Source organism: Petaurus breviceps, unplaced genomic scaffold (genome assembly GCF_028583685.1).
Source record: "Petaurus breviceps papuanus isolate PSGF00001 unplaced genomic scaffold, PetGlider_PUasm1.0 91041, whole genome shotgun sequence".
Taxonomy (NCBI): Eukaryota; Metazoa; Chordata; class Mammalia; order Diprotodontia; family Petauridae; genus Petaurus; species Petaurus breviceps.
This window is the reverse complement of record NW_027187400.1, coordinates 3389684-3408554: the sequence shown is the minus strand read 5'-3', so window position 1 is coordinate 3408554 and position 18871 is coordinate 3389684. Positions and strand designations below refer to the sequence as shown.

Genomic DNA, 18871 nt, shown 5'->3' with positions numbered 1-18871 from the left:
TTTCTTTTTCTTTCTCTTCCTTTCTTATTTATCAAGAAATTTCACTGCTTTTTCTGGTTTTTAAAGTTGTAGACTGGTGACACTTGGCAAAATAATCTTTTTGAAGAGTTTAATGTTTTATATTCTGTTTTCTTCCGTTTATAAGATGACCAAGTAAAAGAGTGGAGGTGAAAAGAAAAATATCTTTAGTCCTTTGGCATTCTGGAAAAACAATTGTACCTATTCCATTTTTAGGTAATCCTATACCATGACTTTACTTCAAGAGGACAGACATCCCACAAAGGGAGATAGAAATCAGTTTTGGCTGCAGAGAAGTTGATAAATTGCTTTGTTTAGGTTCTGAACTTTCTCTTGCGCAGTATTTTATCAGCTGGTGGCAACAGATGAAATTTCAATTAATGGTGAAGTAAAATCTTTTCTAATTAAGCACACTTAAAAATTTCCAGTTTTTCATGATGTTGTCTATGATTAGGCTCCTGTTAGATCCAGTTTTTGACCTTATGATACAATGTTCTACTTTTACTTAGGCTTCAGATTTGAGCATTTTAGTAAATTGGAAAACATGGAGAGGACAAGTTAGAATTTTTTCCCGCTCAAAAGATTGCAGGGCATTTTGGTAAAATAAAAGGGGAATAGTATTTAGAGTTAGAATGACATGAATTTGGGTTCTGACCCTTATATGAACTTCTTATGTGACTTTGGACAAAATATAGTAACTGTCTCTGTTAAGACCATAGTTTCCTTAACTGTGAAATGAGGTAGCTCTATTAATTTCATTGAGATCTAAATTATATGATCTTAATTAATTACTTGTCCAAGGGCACTAGGAAGAATGTTGTTAGGTTAGAATAGATTAGAGTGCTTAATTGCTCCAATATTTATTTACTTTTACTAGGTATTATTGTATTTAAACTTCTTTACATACCAATCTTATTATGCCCGATAACCTGTTTTCATCTAGGATATTCCTTTGTCACTAGCAATGTTAATAGTAAATTCAGTAACAAAAGCCAGTGTCATCAGTTTTGTCCATTTGATGATGCAAGTATGTAAGCTGAATAGAATTACTATTTAAATTGGGGAAAAAAAATCCTTACTCATTGTGTTGGAGGGGAAGGGTAATTTTTTTTCTATATGACTTTACATAGTTATGCCAAATTAGTTCTTAAGTGAAATGTTTTCTTTTTCTTTGTGATCTGATTGATGGTCACTCTCATATGCACACTATTATCTACTCTGTATTTATTTATATATCTCCCTATTAGAATGTAGGGGCAGCAAGGTGGTACAGTGGATGGAGTGCTGGCCCTGGAGTCAGGAAGACTCATCTTCCTGAGTTCAAATGTGACCTCAGAAACTTACTAGTTGTATGACCTCAGGCAAGTTACTTAACCCAGTTTGCCTCAGTTTTCTCACCTGCAAAATGAGCCAGAGAAAGAAATGGCAGACCATTTCAGTATCTTTGCCAAGAAAATTCCCAAATGGTGTCATGTAGAGTTGGACATGACTGGAATGACTGGACAACAAATAACAACGTTAGAATATAAATTCTTTGAGGGCAGGGACTGTATTTTCCTTTCCTTGTATTTCCAGTGCTTGGAGCATAATAGCCACTTAAGGTATCTCATAGCAAAAACAACCTGCCTTGAAAAAATTTTGAGGGAAAAAAAATTAAGACTCATTGGACCATCTGAATGCTATGACCAAAAAAAAAAAATTAGGCCTAGACATGATATTTGAAGAAAACTCCTTTTTTGTTTTGTTTTTTAATTAATTTATTTACTTTGAGTTTACAACATTCAGTTCCACAATCCCTTGAGTTTCAAATTTTCTCCCCCTCCCTGCCCCTATGAGAACATGCAGTCAAATATAGTATCTACAATATCTGAAGAAATCTTAAAAGAAAATTGTCCAGATCTCTTAGATTCGAACCAGAAGACAAATGGAAATAGAAAGAGTCCTCCTGTCACCTCCTGAAAGAAACCCCCAAATCAAAACTTACAGGAATATTATACCCCAATCCAGAGCTTTCAGATCAAAGAAAAAAATACTACAAACAGCCAGAAAGAAAGAATTCAAGTACTGAGGGGCCATGCCACTATAAAGGAACAAAGAACTTGGGAGTATCATTGCAGAAAGCAAAGGATATGGACTTTAGCCAAGAATAACTTAGCTGGCAAAATTGAGTATAATGGATAGGAAGGAAAAAATGGATCTTCATTGAAATAGAGGACTTCCAGGCATTCCTGATAAAAAGACCAGAGCTGCAGGGAAACTGCAATATTCAGACACAGGAATGAAGAGACATATAAAAAAGTAAACACAAATGAACAGTGATAAGGAACTAAACAAGGACAAACTGCTTACATCCAATTATGGGGAAATGATACATATTCACCAGCTGAATCCTATCATCATCAGGGTTTATAGAGGGATTCCTGTTAGACAAATGCTGGAGTGGTCCTATGATATCCTGATGATCTCAAGAAAACAATAGAAAGGGGAAGAGGAATACATTGGGTGGGTGGGCGAGAAGGGAAAGGAAGTCTAGGGAAAATTACCTTGCATAAATAGGATGTACAAGTAGATATCTGTACAGATAAGAAGAGGGGGTTGGCAGGAGTAGTTCACACTGCAGTCTGCTATTTGAATTAGTTGAAGGAAGAATACACACACACGCACATGCATGCACACTCACACAGGCATACACACAGAATTGACTATAGAAATGAATTGCACTCCACTGGGAATAGATGCTAAAGGGAATTAGAGAGGGTAAGATAAAGGAGGGCTTAACCCTAAGCAAAACAACTTTAAGGATGTGCAAAAATGTTTATAGTCCTTTTTTGAGGTGTCAAAGAATGGGAATCTGAGGGTGTAATGTAATGCCAAAAGAAGGCAACTTCCCAGGTTCAAAATACCAGCATAGGTGCTCTCTATTTTATTCAGTGACAAACCAAGAACAGAGAAGATCAAAACATGACATCATTCAAAATACAGCATTTACTAAGTGTGATTAAATAATCTCCAAGGACTACCCCACCCCAGGACCTTCCAATCATTCAATCAATTACAAAGTCTCTGTTCTAAATACTTCTCCACCCCTAGGCTATACCTTAATTAAGTCCACCACAAAGCCCCTCTTCTCAAATGGAGATTAGTTTCCAAACATAAGGTCAAAAGTTCCCCACCCCTGGATCACAATTGAATCTACCCCAGAGTTACATCAAGTTTAAACACAGCACTTAATACCCAAATGGAGGTCTTTTCTTCATCTTGACAGGAGGCAAGTTCTCAGCAATCTTAGTTCCTGGGGAGACAAGGCTTAGCAAGGCCATAAGATACATTGCCAGTCCCTTCATGAATTTATCCTCTGTCTGTAGAACATTCCTAGAACCCCTGAACACATTAGCAAAGCCCTCTCCCAGGATTTCTGTAAACATACAACAAGAAAATCCTTCTTCAGGGCTTCCGAACCAACAGAAAGGTTCCCAGACCCCTCCAAAAACAGCACTGTCCTTCACCAGTGGACAGTATTCACTCTGTCTGCAGGACAGTCTCCAGACCCCTGCAACAACAGTACTGTCCCTCACCAGCGGACAGTATTCACTCTGTCTGCAGGACAGTCTCCAGACCCCTGCAACAACAGCACTGTCCTTCACCAGTGGACAAATCTGGCAAAACAACATCAAAACAGACAGACAAAGTACCAGCAAAACAGCCATGTCTCCTCAGTCCTTGGCAGCTCAGGGGGCAGGTCTCAAAAGTCCAGGGCAATTCAAAGCGGCCACCAGCAATTCTCTTAGTCTCTCTCTCTCCACGAGGTGCTGCTTCCAAAAAGATCTTCCGCCTCTCTCTAGTGTCTCTCCAAATCAACGTCACCAGCTCCTCCCAATTCAGGACTTTCTTTTCACATCGACAAGCCCTTCCCACAGGTGGGATTAACAAACTCTGGGTTTTAACACAATCAATTTGAAAACCAAGCCAATACAGGGGAATCTTTAATTGCCATTACTATCACAGAGGGGGTGCTCACAAATTGGGGAATGAATGAACAAATTATAGTATATGAATGTGATGGAACACTTTTGTGCCATATGACATTATGAAGGAGATGTTTCAAAGAAACCTGGGAAGACCTGTATGAATTCATACAGAGTAAGGTGAATGGAACTAGGGAAACTATACAGTAACAACAGTATGATAAAGGCACACCTCTTTGAAAGAATTAGGAACACTTTCCAGTATAATGACTACCCACAGTTGCCAAGGACTAATGATGAAATATACTGTCCATCTCCTGATAGAGAGGTGAAGGATTCAGAATGCAGAATGAGACAAATATTGTTTGGATATGGCCAATGTGGAAATTTGTTTTCAATGATTATCAAAATCATTAACAATAAGTTTTGTTTCTCTTGTATTCTAACTGGGATAGAATTGGGGTGGAAGAATGAGAAGATATATCTTGACTGATTAAAAAAATATAATAAAAAAAGACTAAACTAGATATACATGAAGATATAATCTGGACCCAAGGCCTACATATAATTTCAGCTCTTAATAACAAAGACACATATAATAGCTTTGATACATAGGTAATACTGATAACTAGTATTTTATTATATTATGGATGTCAGTAATATTACATTAGTGATTGGTAAGTAATACTAATAACTGATATTTCTATTATATAGTGTAATGTTTAAAGGGCTTTCCTTGTTATAACTCTGTGAGATGTTGAATACAGATGTAGAAATGGAAAAGAAAACTTAGAGCAGTTGTGAATTGTCCAGGACCACAGAGGTGGCAAGTATCAGGGCCAGGATTTAAATGCAGGTTTTCTTGTTTTCCGGTTTTCTAGTCATGTTCTTTCTGCTATTCTTAAGCATTAGTCTACTTTACTCAAAATCCTTTACTTAATTCAATAAATATAGCCTCTGTGACACTATTTTAGAAATCATTTATTTGGCAAATATGGTTCAGCTTTTCACATTTATTATGGAAATGATTTAACCTATTTATTTCATTCATTCTCAGAGTGATTGCTTCCTTTTAGAAGATGTGTTTTGGAAGAGTACTGGTCCACTCAAAACAGCTGTAGCCATTTAGCATCCCCCAAACCTTCGTGCATGCTGAAATGTTCTTAGTTCTTTGAGAACACACTTGATATGTGTGTGTACACATGCCATATTGTGGGTAGACTGCTCCTTATTAGAGGAGTACCCTCTGGTGTACTAATTACAGCTCTGGCTCACAAACTACAGAAAGGCAGCTAACAGGCAAGGGAAAGTGTATGGGAAGGGAGAGATCTACGTTCTGCTATTTTTGCACTTGTAGCAAAAATGAGACATGGTGTAAGTAAACACAGCTGTATAGGGAAAATAGCTTTTTGAAGAACCCAAAGTGACTAACTTCTGGCTCATTCAGCATACACATGTTGCTAGTCTCTGTGAACAAGAAGCTATTGCTTAGGAAAATAGAGTCAGCTGTGTTGCTTTCCTGGCATATCACTTGTCAGATTCGTTTCTGCTTCTGGTTGGCTTCGGGTTGTATTTAGTGGCCCTTACTTAACACAGATATCCCAGTTTCATTCTTTTTTGTTGGTATCCATAGCACTTAGCACAATGTCTGACACCTAGGAGGCACTTAAAAAACTGCTGATTGATTGGATAACTAGGTTTTTGTAGAATTGAATTTATTAAATCTCATCAACTTTGAGAGTGTCCAGATCTGCATTTTACAGATGGGGAAATTGAGGACAAGAGAGGTGATAATTTTTTGTTTTCACATTAATAGTATATTGCTGAAACAGGATTCACAAATCAAGTTCTCTGACTCCGTATGTAGTGCTTTTGATACTCACTGTTCTGTGTCTTGGCCATGTAATTCTAGCTTAAATGAGACATGCTGCAAGTAAGTTATCAGTAAGCATTTATTAAATGTCTTCTGTGTGCTGGGCATGGAGGATACAAATACATAGACAGATATGATGGTATGGAAATTAAATTTTTTTCGTAGAAAAGAATTTAATAAAGACCGGAGCAATTAAGCAAGTCTTCATAGAAGAGACAGGACTAAAGCTAGTGCTTGAAGAAGATTTTGGATACTGAAGGGAGGGCATCCTATCTGGGGTTGAGGAGGGGAAGAGAAATCTAGAAGAGAGGATATTTACTGGATAGTAGTGGGAAATAAGTTTGGTAGGGCAAGGTCTATGGAGTTTTTTAAAGCCAAGTAATAGAGTTTAGATTTGATGTTGCAAACAATAGGGAGCCAGTGAAGACTTATGAACAGAGGAGTAACATGATGAAACCAGTGTTTAGGATGATTAATCTGGCAGTAGAATGCAGGACAGGTTGTGGTAGAGCTGAGTTTGGACTGAATAAAATAATAACATTTAAGAATTGGAAGGGATTGTAGTAGCTATCTAGTCCAAACCATACCCCCAAAAAGTGACTAGACATCTATTAGATGAGATTTTCTAGCCTTTTTTTGAAGGTCATTAATGAGGGAGAATCCAGTACTTCCTAAGGCAGCCTTAAGAAGGAAGCTGTTGAAGTAATAGATGTGGTAATATATGATGGAATTGTTGAAAACTGGAAGGAACCCCTGAGATCTTTTAATCCAGCCTCCTCCTTTTACAGATAAGGAAACTACGGCCAGCAGAGGTTAAGTGACTTGCCCAAGGTCACACATTAAGTGGCATATGAGGACCTGACTTTGTTTGAGTGGTAGCATCATGTGAGTCAGGCCGAAAACGTGTGATAGACCAATTGCATTCTTGATAGGATACTGTATAGTGAGAGTTTAAGAAGTTTTATTCACTTACCAGAGTTATAGTCATCAATACTCATTACTTTGTAATATTACTTGGTGACTTGTTGCTTTAAAGTGAGGTGCTTTTTTTCATACAGAAGCTGATAGAGGCTTGAAATAATTTTTATTTTTTTCTGGACCTGTGATTTAATCTGAGTATGGAAACTTCTATAATCTATAGTCATATGGAGTTTCTTGAGGGATCCTCAGAAGTTTAGCTACTTGCTCATAGTAATACTTGAAGCCAGATCTTTTAAAATCTAAGGTGTAGTCTACCATTCCATAATGCTTCTCTAAGTTTTGAATACCCATTAGAAACACAGTAGATAAATTTTCATAATGCCATATTGCTCCTTTTGGGAGCAGACCTTTGAAATGGTCTATTCTACCCTGTTAGAACAAAAAGCAAAAACACTTGGAAATACATTTTGGAAACTCTTCTTTTTCTTCCTTTCCTATGAAGTTTTTTTTCTTGTACTTCCTTCATCTTCCTCCTCCTTAGTCTGTTTTCCTTTCATTATTATCCATTTGAAATTTAAGATGCTACCTTAAAATAATATGCCATCTTTATGAAAGATCCATAATACATCTGTATTTAACTTTGTAAGGTAATAAGAAAAATTGAGCTGGGAAAGGATTCCCAGGGTACTGGTTATGATCATATTTTATAACAAAAATGACTTTTATATACATTTACAAGTTTACTTGTTTTTAGTTTCCAAGACTTAATCACTTTGTAAAAGTGATATCAGAAAAGAGAAAGGGGAAGTTTTTTTAAAGCACCCCCTCAACCCTAACTCTAACCCTAAATTCTAACCCTAACACCTCTGCCTCTGAGTCTAACGAACCCTAAACCACCATACCCCCCCAAAACCAAAGAATTCCAGAGGTGGCCAGAAAGCTGTGAAAATTAATCTTAGAGTATTTTTGTTTCTTAATGGTGCTGAGTGACACCAGGGAATCAGATTATGGTTTATAAAAGGTCAGAATGTCATTGTTTTGAAAGAATATGCTGCTTAAGAGTAGGCTAAATTGCCTGTCCTTTTCTCCATTTTACCAACAAGAATGTAGGAGTTAACTCATAACTACCCCACAATTACCTATGTTAATAAGAAATGAGGAAATATAGAGGGTTGAACTAAGATTCTTATGCCACTTTTTATCAGGCTGATGAGCCCAAGGCTGCCACATTTGCCTTCCAGGTAAAAAGTGCTGTAGGACTTTATGACCTGTTCGTACTCCCCAAATTCTGATGCCTTCACATTTCATTATCTGTCACTTTTTGAGATATGAGTATTACAAAACTTATTTATGAGCAAAGAGCAAGCATTCAGAATATGCACAGAATCAAGTTGTGAGAAATCATTGCACTAAAATCTGCCTAAGCTTCTCCTATAGCTCTAATGCTTCCTAAATCTGTGCTAGTTCCTCCAGATCAACAATATTTCAACAAACATTTATTATAATACCTACGGTCTTAGAAAGCACTGAACTTTTGGAAGAGTTCAGTGATTAAAAACGTGGAATAATTCCCACCCTTAAGGAGGTTAATGTTCTCCTGGGATGATACAGTAGATACACAAACAATTTGGAAATACAAAGTGATTTGTGGTGGTGGTGGGGTGCCCTGAACTTTTTGCAGAGGATTCAAGTATTTATTTCATTGACAAGGCTATATGTATGGAAACAAAATCCCCACCTTACTGAGATAGAATGTGTTCATGGAATTTAACAACAATTCTCTATTTGCAGCCAAACTACTTCCTACCTGAATAAAAGTTAAAATACAAAAATTTCATTTGAAATCCACTAATCTTACTTGCTTTTACCTGAAGGGCTTCATTGGTTAATTTAGGTGCCAACTCTCTCAGTACAAATAGGAAACAAATGGCTTTTGGAAAATGCCATTTGTTCCAGAGAACAGGAAGCTACAAGCTGTGAGCAGCAACAACCAGACCCCATTTGGCCTGTGTAATTTTTAACCCAGTCCAGATAACTAAATAAAATTCACTTAGGAAAGAATCTCAGAATCAAGGTACAGTGGAAAGAGAACTAGATTGAATTTTTGGAATCCTGGGTTTTAGCTATATTGATCACTAGCAGTGTTTTTTGGGGGAAGTCACTTACCTCTCTGAGCCTCAGTCTCATCATCTGTAAATAAAAACAGAAGCATCTCCAAACTTTTATAGCTCTAAAATTCTTTGAATGGAGGCTACAATATGAATTTTGCTTTTTACCAATTGTTTGATCACAGACTCTCTCCAGTTTGGTCTAGGATCTGTTAAGCAGTCAACAGGCATTTTTAAAATACCTGCTATATGTAAGGCATTATAGTAAGTACTTGAGGATAAAAGAACTAAAAATAAATAGTCCCTGCCCTCAAGAAACTTGCATTCTATCTGAGGAGATATGTATGCATATATGTAGAGACAAAATATTTATTTATGGGTCTGTGATTTCATTGGTATAGGAAACTCCCATGAGGAAACTAGAGTCTGCCAGAGCCAGGTCAGCCTCTGCTTTGCAATTTTTAGTTTTCTGGGGGTACTGAGAGATTAAGAGTTTGCCCAGGTCACACAACAAGTGAGTGTCAGAGGCAAGACTTTTAACCCAAGTCTTCTTGACTTGGAGGTTACCTATTTGTTCTCTAATTACCTCTTCTTTTCATGCAAAATATATACAAAATAAATAGGCAGAACCAACTGGATCTCTTTGAGAGATGGCCTCAGGTTAGGATATCTGTATCTGGACTTAGACCCCTGGGGAGCTAACCCAGAATGGAGTAGCCTTCCCAAGTGTGAGGTCATTCTTTAATGTTTATCTCTCTGTTCTCTGGCCCCTCCCCACCACCTCCTCATATCAGATGGTTGTTGTTAAACATTTTCTTTCTGTACTACACAAGTCCGTGTTTGTTTGGAATAAGGTTGAATACTTTTAAGGTCTTTTTGTACCTAGATTTTAAAAAAGGGTATCTGTTTTCTTTCTTTGAATTACTAGACAGTGTGGTCATAGGATCAAAGATTTAGAACTGGAGGAGACCTTTGAGGCTATTAGTCCATCTTTTGCATTTTATAGATTAGGCTACTGAGTCCCACAGAGGTTAAGTGACTTGGCCAAGGTCCCACTGAAAGTAAATGACAAAGGTGGAACTTGATATATAGTACCTCCTCTGTGCCAAGCACTGTGCTAAGAGCTTTACAAATATTATCTCATTTGATCCTCACAATAACCCTGGAAGGTAGGTGCTATTATTATGTCCATTTTTACAGTTTAAGAAACTGAGGAAAGTAAATAATTGACTTTAGCAAGGTCATCTACAAGTGTCTGAGGTTGGATTTGAACCAGAATCGTTGCTCTTCACACTGTACCATACTCATTTAATTTAAAATGTAAAAGATTGGGGCGGCTAGGTGGTAGAGTGAACAGAGCACCAGCCCTGGAGTCAGGAGGACCTGAGTTCAAATTTGGCCTCAGACACTTAACACAAAACTAGCCATGTGACCTTGGGCAAGTCATTTAGCCCCAATTGCCCTACCTTCCCCCTTCCAAAAAGAAAAAACAAACAAAAAAAAATGTAAAAGACTTCTACAATGGCATATTTCTCTTTTAACATAGTAAAGAGTATTTAGAAGCTATAGGAAGCTTTGGAGGATAAATACAGGATTCAGTACTGAGACTTCAGGTATATAATATGTAAATTTTTAAAAGGGAGATGAGGGAATTAAAAGAAGGAACAAGTTTTTCACTAAAGTTTGACAGCCTTTCAGAAATACTTTTTAAAAGCTTTTTTGGGATGATTTTTGTTTTTTTGCAGCAGTTTTCCCCAGATATTTGTACACATCTTCCTCCACCCTTCAAAAAAACCCCAAATGATTCAAAGACTAACTCCTAGTCTTTTATCTTTCTGGCAAAACCAGGGAAGGGAGTTTCTCATCTCCTCTCCAGGTCTAAGATTTATTATTGGAATCACTTAATGTTTGGCTAAACTGAAATAACCTAGGCTAGTTTAGTTGTCTAAATTGTGAAATTCTTGAGGGCTGAGACCCTTTTCTATTTGTGTGTACATACACTAGTGTCTGACACATAGAAGGCAGTAAATATGTCCATTGATTTGATTGGTTAGTGTTCTTTTCATTTAGTTTACTGTAATCTTTGGTCATCTTATTCTCCTTCTGCTTATCAGCTCATACAAATCTTCATGATTCCCTGAATTCCTCATTCATTGTCTCTTATAGCCTATTGTATTACATTTCAACCTAACAACATAACCTACATAACAACCTAACAACCCTATAAAAATACAAGTGTGTGGAATCTTTTTTTCCTTCTTAACATTCATATACTATGATTTGTTCAGCCATTCACCAATTGATGGGCACCCACTTTGCTTCCAACTTTTTGCTACCACTAAAAGCGTTACTCTGAATATTTTAGTATAGATGAGGATTTTCTTTCTGTCTTTGATTTCCTTGGGGGTATATGCCCCCTAGTAGGATATCTAGGTTAAAAGGTATGAACAATTTTAGGGACTTTTCTCACAAAATTTGGAATTGTTCCTAGAATGTTTGTATCAGTTAATAATCTCACCAGTAGTGTATTAGTGTACCTGTCTTCCCAAATCTCCTCCAACAGTAACTATTTCCATCTTTTGTCTGCCATGACAATTTGATTAGTGTGAGGGAAAACCTTAGAATTGTAGAAATAGTTGTTTTTGAAAATATCTGAATGTCTGGCCCAGGACAAATTTTTCCCTAAGGTAATCCTTAGAGGTGACTTGTGTTTATCTAACACTGTTCCAGCAAATCTAACCAAATCTCTGGCAGGTTCTTCAAAGCTGAAAAGATTTTTTTTTTTAGTAAGTCCTAGTGTGACATTGTCTGCTTTCCAAAGATTGACCTAACTAATATGGAGAGGCTCATCTCCAGAAAACTGGCCAATAAGAAATGAGTATTTTTGGTAGTGGTAATTCCTGAAAGTACAAAACAGCCTGTTATTCTGTACAACCCCTTTCTGTTAAACAATGCAGTCAGTGAGGTAATACTAATTTAAAGCACAGATTCACTTATACAATATAATAGTAGTAGTGGATACACCATATTTGGATTTTACCTCCTCGGTACCCAATGTACTATGTGAAAAAGTGGAAATGTGATACTTAACAAGGTGCTGATTTGAAGAGCAGCTGAACCTGACAAAAATATGTATAAAAGAAATCCATGTTGATGAGGGTACATTTTAAAAGACTTTTGAGCCTGATTTTCAGAATTTCAGAGTGGAAGATTTTAAAAGTCTAGAAGAGATCATTGATTGCCCTTTTTACAAGGAAGGAAGGAAGGAAAGAAGGAGGGAAGGAGACATTAACCATTACTGGCCCATATAGAAACTTTTTCTTCTCTATAAGTTATTGGTTCTGGTTATTTTTCATTTTATTTTTCAATTAGCAAGTATTTATTTACTCTTCTTCCAACTTGACCTCAATTTAAAAGAAAAAAAAAACTTTTTAGCAAATGTATGTACATTCTCGTTTTGCAACTTAAATCCTTTACCTCTATGTCAGGAGGTAGGTAACAGTGACAACTAGTCCTCTGAAATCATGGTTGGTCCATACATATTGATTGAAGTTCTTAAGTCTTTCAAAGTAGTTTGTTTTCACAATGTTGTATCAGTACAAATTATTCTTATAGTTCAGCTTATTTTACTCTGTACCAGTTCATATAGATTGTCTCAACTTACTCTGAACCCTGTCCCTTGCATTATTTATTATGACAGGGTAGCTTTCCATTCCATTCATATAGCATATTAATCCAGCCATTCCTCATTTGATGGAGAGAATTAGTTTCTAGGTGTAATGTCAAGTATGGGGAATAGCTAGTAATCCATCCAATTGGTGGGAAAGTGAATGTATGTTGGGGAGTAATGTGAAACAAAGCTAGAAAGGTAGCTTCAAGCCACATTGCAGAGAGCCTTAAATGCCAAAATGTGATTTCATCCTAGAGTCAATAGGGAGCTGGTTTTTAAGAAGACTTTTAAAAAATTGTTGTTTTTAGTAGGAGAATGATATGGTTATACTTAAATTTTAGGAAGATTATTTTGATAGTTGTGTGAAGGATTTATTATAGAGGGGAGAGACTAGATGCAGGGAGGCTGATTAGGAAACAATTGTAATAATCAAGCGAATGATGATGAGGTTCTCGATGGTTAGGGTGGTGATCATGTGAATAGAAAAAGGGAATGGTGATCATTGTTATTGAATTAGACTCAATCCATAACAGATTGGATATGGGGGTGGTAAGGGTTGGTTGTTGTCCTTCATTTTTGGAGAGGACCAAAATGGCATCACTATGTTAGAATCAAGTCACATTGTGTCCACTGTGACTGATCAGACCAATACGAGCTGAGAATGCTCTACCATAGGTCAGGCACAGATAGTCAGTGGATGGATTCTCTAAATTTACGAGTAAGGGATAGGAAATTGTCAATGACGTCTTGGAAGTTTTGAGTCTGGTTGACTGACTGGGTGGGGTCAAAACTTGAAAACAAGTAGGAAAGTTTGGAGGATAGTCAGTTTTAATAAGGAAAAGAAAGTGCATTTTAGACATAGTAAATCTGAGGTATTGGTAGAATATCCTGGTGAAGATGTTCAGTAGGCTACTAGACATTCAGGATTGAAGTTCAGTAGCAATATTGGGGTTGGATATGGAGATTTGGGTATCAACTGCACAGATATGATGATTGGACCTATTAGAATAAATGAGATCCCCAAGGGAGAAAGAATATATACACACACACACACACACACACACAGATAGAGAGAGAGAGAGAGCCATGTAAGCTACTTATAGAGTGGGAAATGGATGTTGAACTAATAGAGGAGGCTAAGAAGCAATTGTTTTGCCCATAAGAGGAGAACTAAGAGAGAGAAATGTCATCATGTAAGCCAGGAGAGGAGAGAGAAGAGGAGACCAGAATATTCATGATGGATTAAGATAATAGATAAGAATGAAGAGATTGGAAGTTTTGGTAAAAACAAAGAGCAGCATAGCATAGCTTTAGGAACAGTGAGAGAGTGGGAGAGGTGAAAGAACTGGAGGTGAAATTTATCCTTTAGCTTCAGAACTCAAGAGTGATGGTAAAGTTTGTGACCCATGCCTACATGTTTCAGTGGTAGTTTAAAAATGGAAATCCTGGAAACTGAAGAGGTTTATGTATTAAAAGGGGGCATCAAAATAAAGGCCAAACTTACCAAGGATAAGGGCCAGACTGGAATGGAGAAGAAAATTGTGGCCGAAGTACTGAGCCCATTGAGAAAGAAAGAGAATGACGTGGAAATGTGTACATGACAGTTAACAATTCAAGACATTAATCAATAGGGAAATCAGCACTCCATTGGAATTAATGGAACTAATCTATGGAGGAGATGTTCTAGAATGATACTGCCAAAAGAAGTATCTCAGAGTGCAGAGCAAGAAATATGCTGATTCTTCTTCCTAACCCAATTAATTAAGGAGCATCAGAAAAAGAGTGTCCAGGACTGGAGAATGTGGCAAGAAATGATGTTTTCTAGAGAAAACTAGCCTTTTTTGGCCATCAGATGTTAGAAAAAGTATGAAAGGATGAGTCTAGGTTGAAAGGGAATTTAACAGTATAGTGGAACTTTCAGGGGGTGCAGTAGAAGGAGATAGGGCTGAGCTGGCTTGAAACAGCAATTCAAAAAGCAGTAGCAGGAGGAAAAAGGATTATTAGCTTGGCAAATGATTATAGTAAATCAGAGGGATTAAGGGGGACCAAATATGAGGATTTGTTAATAATAATAAGGATAGCTAGCATTTATATGGTACTTTAAGGTTTGCAGAGCACTTTACATAGGTTAACTCATTTGAACCCCACAACAACACTTTGAAGTAGGTGTTATTATCCCGACTTTACATATGAGGCAGCTGAGGCCTAGAGAGTTTAAATGGCTTGCTCAGGGTCATACAGCTACTAAGTGCCTGAGACAGGATTTTAATTCATGTCTTCTGACTCTGAACCCAGCACTCTAATCTACTTTGCCACATAGTTTAGGGGTTAGGGAAAGTACTAAGTATGGAGAAACTTAAAGACTTAATTGGCCCTAAGGATCTAATTGTAATTCTGGTGTAAATATATCTCTGTCAGTGGTGTCTCCCAGATGTACCCAGGTCTGAGCAAGGAACAGGAGAGTCAGGGGTAATTGGTGACTTTTTAGGGTTTTAAACAGGGCACCATGTCCTGCCTTTTATTCCAAAAACTGAGCATTGCCCATTGAACGTCACCTTTGACTTTTGGTGGCCACAGCTAGAATATGACAAAAGCCAATATTTCCATGTGAAAAGTGTGCTATGTGTGTCCCTACTTACACTATTACTTCCCCTACAACCTTCCTTTACTCCCCTTCTTTCTCTTTGTTCCCCTCTCCTCCCTAGAGGAACTTTCACACTAGGGCTTTGCGTTTTTGATTGGTGATTGTTTCTCATAGAAGCTGTTTTAGGAAATTCCTGGCCATATCTCACCCTGTAGGTTGTGTTTAGGTACTTCTTACTCTACCTCATCCTCCTTTCTGGAACTGGGAACCATGAAAACATCACTTCTGCTATTGGTCCCTGAATGAGTTGATATCTACTCACCAGTGGTTCTATTCACCATCCTTGAAACTTTCTGGGCCAAAGTGCCCCTCATGGGCCATTGCTTATTTGTTTTTCTCATTAGAAGGTAAGTTCATAGGGATCTGGAATTATCTTTGCTTTTGTATTTGTGCCAGTTCCCTTTTCAAGGTGCTTGGCACTTAGTAAGCTCTTAATAAATAAGTTTTTCTTTTATTCATTCATTTTTGATTGACTGTCTCTCTCATTCACCTTTCTTCTCATTTTAACCCTCTTTGTCTCAACGGAGTTCACATTGTGGATACCTACTGATTTAAGGAAGAGAGTTTGTAATAAAGTAGAAGTATCATTAGGCTAGGAGCCAGGAGCCCCAGTTCCAATCCAAGCTTGGCCACAAGCTATTTGACTCTTTTTGTGACCTTGGATTAACTTGCTTCACTTTATCTCTATGGGAATCACTTTCCCCTCCTATAGAGAGGGTTGGACCAGATAAACTAGACAGGGATTCTCAGCCTTCTTTTTGCTGAAGACACAACAGACTTCCTTTGGCAGTCTGATAAAGACGGGACCCCTTCTCAGAATAGTAATGTTTTAAAATGAATAATAAAAATAGATAAAATTACAAAGGAAACCAATTATATTGAAAGAAAGTTATTAACATGTTAATAAAAACCAGGCTTCAGATTAAGAAACCCCACTTTAAAGTTATCTTTTAACTCTGTTAAAGTTACATAAAGTTACATGAAGTTCACTGATAGTGAACATGAATGAAAGGAAATTAAAGTAACCACTTTAACCCCCTATTAGTTGGGTAGCTAGAAGGTGGTCCATAACTCTGCTGGGCTTTACAGTAATGAAATGAGAATGATAAAGATATAAAAGTAAATGATAGCCCCCTTTATAGATGGGAAACATCAGGTTTAATTTATGCTGACCTTAAAGTATTGATGATATTCTTAGGCATTTTCAGTGTGGTGGTTCTTTTCTGTTGTACTTTTAGTTCAAGTTGAATCAGCATCCTTATATCTCTCAGAAGAGTCTGTTGACTAGATAGTTCTTCTGTTTGAAATATGAATACAGTAAAAATGGGTTAAAGACTGATCTTCCTCTTTGAGGGAGGAAAGTGGAAGTTGTACTGGTCTCAATCAGGTTCTATTGAATTTTCAGATGCACATCATTCAGAATAGTGGAAGCCTTCACTGTTTGACATGGTTAGAGAGCCCTACTTAAAAAGAAGAAAGATTGTGCAGTATTTCCTTAGATATTTTTTTCCAGTGGAAAGGTTTTTTTATTTCATAGGAGTGTTTTTTTAAATACTACAAATACATATTACAACCTCACTTTGCTTTTACTATAGTCTTATAATCTGTTGTGGCTAAAATTTTTTTCATTTTGTTATCAGCCTTCTGGCTATGGGTTTCTTTGTACTTAGCTAGGCTAGTTTTAATGACTGACACACACGTTGCTGAGTCACACTGAGGTTTTCTAGCTTGGTGGAACCTGCCAGACTTTATGTTTGGCTGGCATGATGTTCAAGAATATTGGGTTAATCTCTCTGTTATAATGGGGAAGGACTTTTAGTGGAGGACTTTAATGTCTATCTGACTCAGACCTACTTTTCCAGCTTTATTTCACATTATTTTCCTTTGTGCACTCAGTTCTAGCCAAACTAGCTGCTTCCTGAACTCAGCTTTTTGTGTCCTATCTTTATATATTGGTATTAAAATGGTTACCCTTGTCTAAGATCCTTATTTTCTTTGTCTAATACTGAGCTTAAATGCCATCTCTTTCTGAAACCCCTCTGGTCTCTCTTGCTACTGATCTTTCCTTCCTCAGGTTATCTGATGTTTACTTGTGTGGTTGTACTCTCCGCTCATCCCTGCCTCAGCCTTTCCTTTCTCTATTCTCCTCACCCCTCAGTAAAATATAAGGTCTCTGAAGACATCAGGGACTATTTTTGTTTTTGTCTTTGTTTCCTCACAGTACTAAAACAATGCCTAATATATAACAGGTTTTTCATAAAAGCTTAATATATAATAGGTACTTTGTACATGTTTATTCAATTGAATACCTGTTTCTAAGTGATCAAGGAATGACATGGCATTTTAGAAACTTTTCCATCTTTAAAAAAAAGGATTTCTATGATAAAATGACATAATATTTGTAAAGCATTTAGCACAGGGCCTGATATATAGTAAGTATTATATAAATATTTACTCCTTTCCCCATACTTCAATGTCATAGTTAAACTTAAAAAAAAAAGTCTGTCATTTAAGGGAGTGAATTTTAGTTATCTGCAGAAGCCCCTTATAGAATCATGTAATCTAACAGCTAGAAGGGATCTCAGTGGTCATTTGGTTCAACTTCTAGCAGAATGGAAATTCCCCTATAATACCAACAGTAATCTAGCCTCTTTTTGAATGTCTGTAGAGCAGGAGTTCTTGACCTCTTTTTGTGTCTTAGATCTTTTTGGCAGTGTGGTGAAGCCTATGGACATCCTCAGAATGTTTTGAAATACAGAACATAAAATACACAGGGTTACAAAGGAAACCAATTATATTGAAATATAGTTATCTATCTATCTGTTTGTCTGTCTGTCTATCTGTCTATCTATATATTTTTAAATTTCACTGATCCCAGATTAAGAACCCCTGTTCTAGTGATGGAGAACTCAGTAGCTCCACTTACAAGGAACTCCAGCAATGCCATGTAAATCATCACAATATTTTGTTGTGAAAACCCAGCTGGCATTCTTTGTACACTCTAGACTCCTTTTAAACATGTGTTTTAATTCTAACAGTATAATATCTTCCATTTCTCTCTACTTACTACTTCTTTCTCTGCTACCTACAAACATGCCCATGTCTTGCTCATTTTTAAAAACCTCTCACTCACTTGATTCTACCATGCCTTTTAGCTATTGTCCTATATCTCTTTTCTGCTTAGTGGCTAAAATTCTTGAAAAACTATCTACAACAGGTACCTCCACTTCCTCCACTCTTACTCTCTTCTAAACCCTCTTTTGTCTGGCTTCTTAACTTCATCATTCAATAGAAACTGCATCTCCAGAGTTAGCCGTTGATCTCTTAATGGCCAGTTCTAATGACTCTTCTCAGTTCTTGTCCTCAGTGATCTCCCTGCAGCATTTGGTGAGCACTTCACCTCCTGGATAGTCCTTCCCTTCTTGGTTTTTATGATATCCCTCACTCTTGGTGCTCCTCCTACCTGTCTTAACTGCTACTTCACTGTCTCCTTTGTGGTTTCTTCATGTCATACCTTGTAACTACAGTTGTCCTTCTAGGCTCTTTCATCTTCATGTTCTCTTATGTAGTGATGTCAGTTCTGGTAAATGTTAAATGATTTCTTTGTAGATGATTCCCAGATTTATAAATCCAGCCCTAGTTCTTTGTGGAGTTCCATTTTTCCATCTTTAT

The 18871-nt window shown here is 37.1% G+C and overlaps 1 protein-coding gene across 15 annotated transcripts in view; it reads left to right on the top strand.

The window, feature by feature from the left end:
- Positions 1–18871, top strand: part of EPB41 (erythrocyte membrane protein band 4.1) — a 191324-nt gene that overhangs the window by 43077 nt on the left and 129376 nt on the right. The window lies entirely within an intron of this gene.